The sequence below is a fragment of the Martes martes genome (genome assembly GCF_963455335.1).
Source record: "Martes martes genome assembly, chromosome: X".
NCBI classification, from domain to species: Eukaryota; Metazoa; Chordata; class Mammalia; order Carnivora; family Mustelidae; genus Martes; species Martes martes.
This window is the reverse complement of record NC_137897.1, coordinates 105,237,442-105,247,252: the sequence shown is the minus strand read 5'-3', so window position 1 is coordinate 105,247,252 and position 9,811 is coordinate 105,237,442.

Sequence of the window (9,811 nt, the reverse complement as noted above, 5' to 3'; positions counted from 1 at the left end):
TTGGGTTGTGGGCTTGGGGTTGTGAAATCAAGCCCCGCGTCAGGCTCTGTGCTCAGCACAGAGTCTGCTTGAGATTCTCTCTCTCCCTCTCCCTCTGCTCTTTCCCCTGTGTGCACACTTTCTCTCAAATAAATAAAACTTTAAATATATATATATATATCTTTAAATAATATTTATAATCTTTAATATATGATCTTTAAATACATAGTTTTTAAATATATATATTATATATAAACATATGTTATATATAATATTTGTATATATAGGGTTTTTGCTCTTTTCAGTATGTAAGAGTTGTACTAGTTTGCTAGGGCGGCTATAACAAAATACTACACACTGGGTAGTATAAACAGCAAAAACGTGTCTCACAGCTCTGGAGGCCAGAAGTCTGAAACCAAGGTGTCAGCAGGACTGGTTCTTTCTGAGGGCTATGAGGAACAGTCTGTTCCAGGCCTCTCCTCTAGGTTCTGGTGGTTTGCTGGCTGCTTTTGGCTTCTGCTACATTGTCCAAGTCTGTGCCTTCATTGTCACATGGCCTTTTCCCTGTGCGCATGTCTGTTCCCCAATTACCCCCCCTTTCACAAGGACAACAGTCACATTGGATTAGGGACCCACCCTCGTCCAACATGATCTCATCCTAACTTAATGAATCACATCTGCAATGATCTTATTCTCATATAAGGTCACGTTCTAAGGTACTGGGGGTGAGGACTGCCATGTATGAATTTTGGGGGATACACAATTCAACCCATAACAAGGATCAAACCAATTTACGATGTCATCTACAATGTATAAGAGTGCCTGTTCTCCTGTATCCTCAGTGACATCAGATTTTATTTTAAAAAGTGATTTTTTTTTTGCCAACTAGCTGAAGGATTGCACCATTGTGGTGTTTTAATATATACTCCTCTCTCAGACAGTATGAATGGTTTTCTGTTTGCTTACTAGTTGAATGTCTTCTTTTATGAAATGTCTGTTTGTGTCTACTGCCACTATTTTTTAAATTATGAAAGTAATATATCACAAAAGATTTGAAAAACAGAGAAAATAAAAACCACCCTTCATGCCACTACTCCAACATAGCTATTACCATTTTTATTGCCTTCTAGGCAATTTTCATATGCATGTTTTACTCTTGTAATTGTGGTGTACACATAGTCTTATATCCTGCTTTTCTCACCTTACAGTGTATTACAATATGGAAATGGGTTAATCTATAATATACTAGAATAGCTCATTCTTCAATAATTATGAATTCAGAACCAGGCTTCTGGTATTAGACAAATAAAAGCTTTCCTAAGGATATACTACCTGGCCATTACTGGGACAGAGGATCTCTAGTTGTAAGAAAGTTAAAATTACATTTCTGTGCCATGGCCTTTCTGTGGGCATCTGGCACACAGATGTCTAATACATGTTGGATGAACTGACAGCTTAGTTATTAGACATGATTTTTATTCATTATTTTGGTGAGACAAGTCAGTTTTCAGGGTTTTCTTTGTCTGAGGCTACAGGCGTCATACATTTAAGAACCAGCATCTCACTAGGCAAAGCAGAAGTTGAACCAGTGTCAAGACTCACCGTTTTAAAAATATATTTTAGAAGTCATAAGTGAAAAAAGGTTTTACAAAGTATTTTTCTCTTTTTTCCTTCCTTTAAAGATTTTATTTATTTATCAGAGAGAGAGAGTGAGCACAAGCAGGGGGAGCAGCAGGCAGAGGGAGAAGCAGGCTCCCTGCTCAGCAGGGAGCCCGATACAGGACTTGATCCCATGACCCCAGGATCATGACCTGAGCTGAAGGCAGATGCCTAACCCACTGAGCCACTGAGGCATCCCTACAAAGTATTTTTCAAAGTACACTTATGTATATAAAAAACTACGATTTCACAAAAACAAATCTGTTCCATGGACAAAATCTAAACATGGAATCCCTTCTTTTTTCCCTTTGTAAAGAAAAAAATTCATGTTAGAACTGAGAGATGTTGCAACTTATCATTTGTCCATCTTCTGAAACAAGTTGAGCTAAAAGAAATATCTGATGGTGTCTGTAATGTTACAGGTATATTGGTAATAGGCACCAATGAATTATTTTTTCTATTTTGCATCCTTCCTCTTATTTCTTTGGTAACATTTTGCCCACACTGTCACTTGTATTTCAGCCTTTCCAATTAAAATGTAAAGACTGGCTTCAAAATGAAACTCAAAGGTTTCACATATGAAAAAAAGTAAAAGTTGTATAAAAAATAGTGCTTCTCAAACTATGAAGCTCTTCTCTAAGAATTTCCAGTTCATAGTGGACCAATACTTCTATAAAATACAATAAGAATTAACTATTAGAAGAATATTTTTAAAAATCACCATGGCATAGAGAATAAAAATCCAAAAACTCAAGAGACTCTGGAGACATGAAAATTACCTTGTCAAGTTTCTATACATTTTTAAATGCTTAATCTTTTTTTAAAAAAACATCTTATTTGTTCATTTGACAGAGAGAAACATGGGAAAGGGAGAAGCAGGCTTCCCGCCAAGCAGAAAACCCAATGCAGGGCTTGATTCCAGGACCCTGGGGTCATGATCTCAGCTGAAGGCAGATGCTTAACGACAGAGCCACCCAGATGCCCCTTAAATGCTTAATCTTAATTCCTGAATTTATTTAGATATGGACTGGTAACAAGTAGTCCACAGACAATACTCTAAGTAGAACTGATATAAGGCATAGACCCTGTCCAGGGGCGCCTGGGAGGCTCAGTCAGTTAAAGCATCTGCCTTTGGCTCAGGTCATGATCACAGAGTCCTGGGATTGAGCCCGGCATTGGGCTCTCTGCTCAGCAGAGGAGTCTGCTTTTCCCTCTCCCCCTACCTGCCGCTCTGCCTACTTGTGCTCTATCTCTCTGTCAAATAAATAAATAAATAAATAATCTAAAAAAAAAAAAAGACATAGACCCTGTTCTCAAGGAGCTAAGAATCTTGTTAGGGTGAACATTATGAGAATATGTATAACTAAGCATAAAACTGTATTATAATCTGTGTTACCCCAGACCACACCAGCCTAGAGCAACCTCCTCACTGCAGGGTAATAGATAAAATATATATTGGTCTCTGTCCCCAGTTCCTGGCACAGGGCTCCTAAAACCCTTGTAATTGCCTTAGTGATAAGAGCACTAGGAATATCTTTTGTTCTAATATTTGGCCTTTGACCCAGTTCCTGACACAGACTTCCTAATTCTCTTGAGATTTCTCAAGTGATAGGAGTATCTTTTTGTTTAAATGAGGTGATTCTTGGTGGGCTCTTGGATGGGGGGCTGGTCACCAAGCCATGATTAGAAGCTTGGAATTTTCAGCCCCACTCCTCATCCTCCAGAGAGGGGAGAGGGGCTGGAAATGGAGTTGATGATTAATCATGCCTACATGAGGAAGCCTCCCTAAAATCTCAAAGGTAGAAGTTCAGAGAGCCTCCAGGTTAATGAACACATCCCCCTACCAGGAGGGTGACCCACCCCAGCTACATAGGGACAGGAGCTCCCATGCTTGGGACCCTTCCAGACACTGCCTTATGTATGTTTTTATCTGGTTGCTCATCTGTATCCTTCATCATATCCTTTTATAATAACCTGGTAAACAGTAAGTAAACTGGGTTCCTGAGTTCTGGGAACCACACTAGCAAATAATTGAATCTGAGAAGGGGGTTGTGGGAAAATCTGGTTTAGAGTAGGTAGATCAATGCACAGGTGACAATCTGAACTTGCTGTTGGCATCTGAAGTAGGGTAGGAGCGGTTTTGTGGGACTGAGCCTTTAACCTGTGGGATCTGATGCTATGTCCAGGTAGGCAGTGTCAGAACTGAGTTGAGTTGAGTAAAAGAGATACATAGGAGGAAGACTGAGGTTGTTTCTTATCTTAAAGGTAAAGGGAGTACAACATGGACAAAAGAGCATACATCTACCTTCCCAGAGACACAAAAGATATTAACAGTTAAAAGAAGTAAAACTGTCAAAAAATAGATGAAAACAGCTATATAAATTGTAAAACGTAAGTCATGGTTAATTCATGGTTCTTTTAGCTGTATGACTGTAAAATTCACAGATTTCATGGAGAAAACTACCATTATTCTGTCTCAATAATCACAATGTGGTCAGAAGAAGTCACACATAGCATTTCTCTCTCTTCTGCACCAACCCCCTCCCAGTTATTTCTTGGAATCCGCGAGAATGTAATCTTATTCGCACTAAGCCCTCAAGTGGTCTTGTCTATACTCTTCCATTATCTGGTGACCTGATACCAGGGCTTTGATGCTGATGCAGTTATCATTACTGGCAGGGTCTACCAGAGGTACTGCTGTCTTCAACTTCTTAGTTTCAAGTATGAGAAACTAAAATTTTGTCAGTTAGGTTTAATGAACCCAAGAGGTGCCGGTAACCTTTCCCAGGCCCTGGACCCCAGACTCATGTACCCTGACAATGAGAAAAACAGCACTATCTACGTGCTGTTAGTTGGTTCAGAGTGAATTCACATCCTGTAGCCCCATCATCCCAAACCATGCAAGGTGTTAATGTCCCAAGGGGTATCGTAACTGAATCTTCAGTCTTTCCAACAATCTATGAGACCTGATGCTTCTGTGATGATGTACATGAAACCAGTGAATCTCATGCACTTCAACCCAGCTTATCAGTAGAAGCAACAAACTCTGAGTCCCTGACAAACTAATATACTTTCCGGTGACTAGCCATAACCTTATGGCTGGTGGATTGCACTAGATCCCTTCCATTATGGATGGCGTGACAATCTCCCTCAGTAGAAAAGAAATTCTTTCTGGACTTGCTCTCCCTGACGCTGCTGGTACATCCTTCTGCAAAGGAGACTAGGGCCTTCTGGGATGCATTCTACTTGAGACATGCAATGTCTCCCTGTCTGTGTCCATTTTCTGTAGTTCTTCACATTTTCACCTTTCAAAGGCTTTGGTAGTCTGGTAAAGTTTATGGGCCCCTTCTCAGAGTAGTATTTTTTTTAAAGATTTTATTTATATGACAGAGACAGACACAACGAGAGAGGGAACACAAGCAGTAAGAGAGGGAGAGGAAGAAGCAGGCTTCCCGACAAGCAGGGAGCCCGATGCGGGGATCAATCCCAGGACCCCGGGATCATGACCGGCGCCAAAGGCAGACACTCAACTGACTAAGCCACCAGGCACCCCCTCAGAGTAGTATTTTTAAGTGCAACATGTAAAACACATAAGACTATTAAGGAAGCCAGTACTATATGATATTATATTGTACTATTTTCAGGCAACTTAGGGTTCTGGGGACCCCAAATCAAGAGGTTAAACTTGTTACTAATCCTCTACTTTCACTTCCAGATCCATAACTGTTTGACCAAACTGTAAACCTCTGCCAGTGAACTGGTATAGATGAGACATTGGCAAACTGTAGTCTGTTACCCGGTTTTCTGAACGAAGTTTTATTGGAACACAACCAGATCCATATATTTACTTCCTACTTATGGTCGTTTTCGCACTGCAAGGGTGGTGTTGAGCAGTTGCCACAGAGATCGTATGTGGCCTACAAAGCAGAAAATATTTATTGTCTGCACTTTTAGAAAAAAAGTTTGCAAGTCCTGGTCTAGATCCTGGCCTAAAGGCCCAGCAAGCAAAGTGGACCAGAAGTACTCCTTGAAGTTCTGCCCTCTGGAGGATTTTCCTTCTCCATTGTCCCCTGGAGATACCCCTCAGGGCTCTAATGCTGGAAAAGTTCACTTCTGCCTGTTGCAGGCCTATTCTGCAGAGCCAAGTGCAAACAAGCCTTGAGCCCTCTATGAGGCTATAGGTGGGAGTCACTGGAGCTATATGGCACGGACAGCTGTGCTAGGACTTTTACTTGCAAGATCCATTCAAGCCACTTGCCAAAAACACAGCTTCCGCTGGAGATGAAATGCTTCAGGGCACACCTAAATTTAGAGTGAGGCAGTTCTCTGCATGCAATTCATGACAGGTGGTTTGGATTATGTGGTTGCTTGAAGATATATGTTAGAAATCCAATCTCGATCCAAAACTAGACAGGAACTGGTTTTAAAGGAGAAAAGTTACTTTCTTAAAAGAACATATAGGTTTGTTCCAGAACTCCAGGGATGTCTTGCTGTGATTCACTGGAATGAACTTTCCACACATCATAAAATCACAACCTGCCAGAAATGTTTTTGGTGCCACTGAGTTTCTTGGATGACAAGGGCCAGGTGGTAGAGCCACGTCCACTGGAGCGTGGACCACATGGAGTACCATCCCTTGCTCTGGGCCTTCTCAAGGAGGGAGGGTTACAGCTTTGTAGGCCAGTACATGGGAAGAAGCAACCAATCAAATGTAACATATGTTTCCTTCAACAGTCACTGAAGTCCTTTAAACAGTGGGGCTCCATGATGTAACAACTTTCCATTCCCAGTGGACATGTTATCCAATATGTCCAAGGTCATTGGACATACCTGGCCTCCACCACCCCAATTTTACTGAGGTGTCAGCAGGCCCTTGCATTTTCTGGAGAATTATCACCATTTTCTAGCATCTGGGGTACCTGTTAATTTTTGCTCTCCAGAATCAGTCAACACGATGTCATCGATGGTAGACTAGCATAATGATGTCTCATGGGATGATGAGATGATCACTATTTCCTGCAAATTGGTAGCACGTGGCTGAAGAGTTGGCATACACTGCGGCAAGACAGTGGTGTTCTGCTCTGGTGTTCTCTGTTTATTGCTCGTTTTGTCTCTATTTCAAATTTTGTTGTTTTGTATATCATGGGGGTTTTTTTGCATCAATTTTAGTTCTATAAAATATTGCATTAAAATATTATTTATCTTGGTTACTGAGTGCTTTGACATTCCCTCAAATTTTGTGTCTGAGGTGAGTGCTTTGCTCATCTCACCCCAGCCCCATCCTGATTGACATATAGAGAAGATGCGCCCATTAGATCAATGCTGCTTGCCAAGTGTTTATAAGATCATATTTGGAACACTAGCCACAATTACAGTTGACATAAAATGAATGATAATCTAAGGTCACTTTGAGACCCACCTGCTTTTTAAAGTAGCCAAATATGAATTAAGTCATCACTGTTACATCTTTCAAGTCATTGATGGTGACATTTATCCCTGCAATGCTATCTACCAGGGAGGCAATATTGCTTTCTTATTAGGGACTGGAGCTCCAGGAGTTCCTGTTTGGCCCTTTCTTCTGTAAGTCTTAAAAGCTTTGCCTCTGTGGCTCAAGGAGCCCGGGTTGGGAATTCTATCATTTATTAAGGATATGCCTGTCATTTATATCTTCAGGAACTGAAGATATTTCCACTGAATTGGGTTTGGTAGTTTCATTGGGCCAGACCAAGACCAATAAGGGTCAAAAACTGCACTTGCATCTTGTCAATTCCTATCCTAAGTCTATAACTGGTAGCTGTAGTGTCCTGGCTGATCAGAAGTTAGTGTTTAACTCAGAACTAGGATTTACTATTCTTCAAAATGTGGGGTATTTCCTTTTCACCAGGAAAAATGGCTGCGGGTTCACAGTGGAGGGGGAAGCTAAGAGAAAAGTGTTCTTCCTTGAGGGTATCTGGCCTCCTTTCATTTATGGGATCCTAAATTTATAAATCAACTTAAATCTGGTAATTGAGTGAAAGGTTATGACTCACTATTGTGGTAGATCAGGTCAGGTTTCCATTCACTAAATCAGGAGTTTTGTCAGTTACAGAAGGATCTCATGGGCTGCCCCATCCATTTGTGTCCTAGGGCTCTTGCTCAATTATATAACGCCAAAGATCGTTGTGAATTACAATTTCTAGTTACTATACAGGTCCTGCTATGGATTCTAGTAGTCACGCCAGCTGTGTCTACGTTGGGTCAGTGCTCCCATCTAGTCTTTGCTAGCCCAGGCCCTTAATTACCCCCATTGAGATTAGCAAGCTCATTTTGACCGCAATATGTCACACTAGCACCCTCGCCTAGAGAAAAGAGCTAATAAGGTTGTTTTAAAAGATAAGAGGGCTTGAGTAGCAAATGTGGAAGGAGCGCTGGAGTTGGAAAAATCATATTTTCCACCCATCATAGTAAAGATTAGTTCAGGGAGAAAATCATCAACTGATGCTAAAACAAAGGGGGAAATTGTGATGAGCATCAGAATATTTGCACTGTTCTTAAAAATGTCTCTCCACAGACTGCTTATTAGTTGCTAGAGAAAACACAGTAATTGTAAAGTGGGAAACCTAGAAAACAACTTGATTGGCTGATGAAAATTTACATCGCCCATGGGGGGCAGCCAGACATCCTGTGCCTCCCAATATTATGCTCTGAGAAGGACACAACATCAATTATGCAGTTGTCTAGCCAGGAATGCATAATGTGAATCTAAACATTAGGAAATATTAGACAAACTGCAAATGAGGAGCATTAAAATAAAAGGAAGGACTGTATTTGTCAAAAATCTCAATGTCAGAGAAGAAAGACTGTGCATGTTTCAGACTAGAGAAGACTAGAGAGACATGACAACTAAATGCAAGACTGGATCCCGGGCTCAAGGGTAAGGAAGTGCTAGATAGGGCATTATTGGTCAATGGACAAAATTGAACTATGGGAATTAGATCAAAGCACTGTATTCATGTTACATTTTTTGATTATTTGATATGGCTTTATTTTCTGATCATCCAACTGTGTCCCACAACCAGCCTGAGCGCTCAACAGTCAGCGATCCTGACAACCCAACCCGCCTTGGGGAGGGATGAAGGGGGAAGGATGAGCTAATGCTGGTGCCTGCATCCAGCACCCCAGAGGTTTACTGAGTGGCTGGGCACTCAGTAAACAGTCTCGGGGGGAGAGGGGCCACCCAGCGGGGCACAGAAAGGGGGAGAGGCAAAAGAGAACCTGTGGCCCGCATGCCTGCCCCTCCCTAGGCCCGGCTTGGCCAACATCTGGGGCCTGCAAGGCTGGGACGGCAGCCCTGCCAGGAAGTCTGGCTGGAAAAAGGCAGGACGCCATCCTCCAGGAGCCTGTCCCTTCCAGCAAGTGGAGAGTTGGCTTCTGGGTAAGGAGTGGCTGGGCGGCAGACAGGAAGATGGCAAGACCTTCTTGGGGGCAGAGGAGGCCAGTGCCTGAACACCTCATCCCTCATCTCGACCTTCCTCCCTGCACAAAACACCTAATGGATTATACTGCTAATGAATCGGTACACCGGAAAGAAACACCTGGGCCTCCCTGAGGTCAATTTCAGCGGGGCTCGAGGTGTCCTCCTCACGCCCCTCCCTTACAAGGCACCTGATCTGTGGGGTTCAGGCCCTGACTCTCCTCTCCAGGTTCTGGGAAGGGCAGCCCTGCCAGCCCCACGGTCAGTTGCATCTCCTCCAGAAAACACTCTCCCTCCACCCCCAGTTTGGACGCCCTCCTAGGACCCTGAAGCAGAAGCTGCCCCAGAACACATACTCTTTTCTACAGGTGAGGAAACTGAGGCCCAGAGAGACTGAGGTAAGAGGCAGAGGAGCCAGGGGGCCTACTCGAGGGCCGCCTCTTGCCCCAGGGACTCTGAAGGCACTGGGACCCTAGTGGGACAGGCCCAAGCTCTCTGGGGTGCGGCAGGAGGGCAAAGGCAGTGAGAAGCACAGGGGAGGGCGACTGGTGCAAGGAGCCCGACAGGAGGCCACTGGGTGTTCAGAGCACCAGCTGTCCATGGGGACTTGAGGGACATGCATCCAAGGCTACACCCTGAGCTGGTCCCCTCAGCCCTGGCCAAGGCGGGGGAGACACAAGGCTTCTGAGGAAGGGCCCAGAACCAGGGACCCAGAGGCTG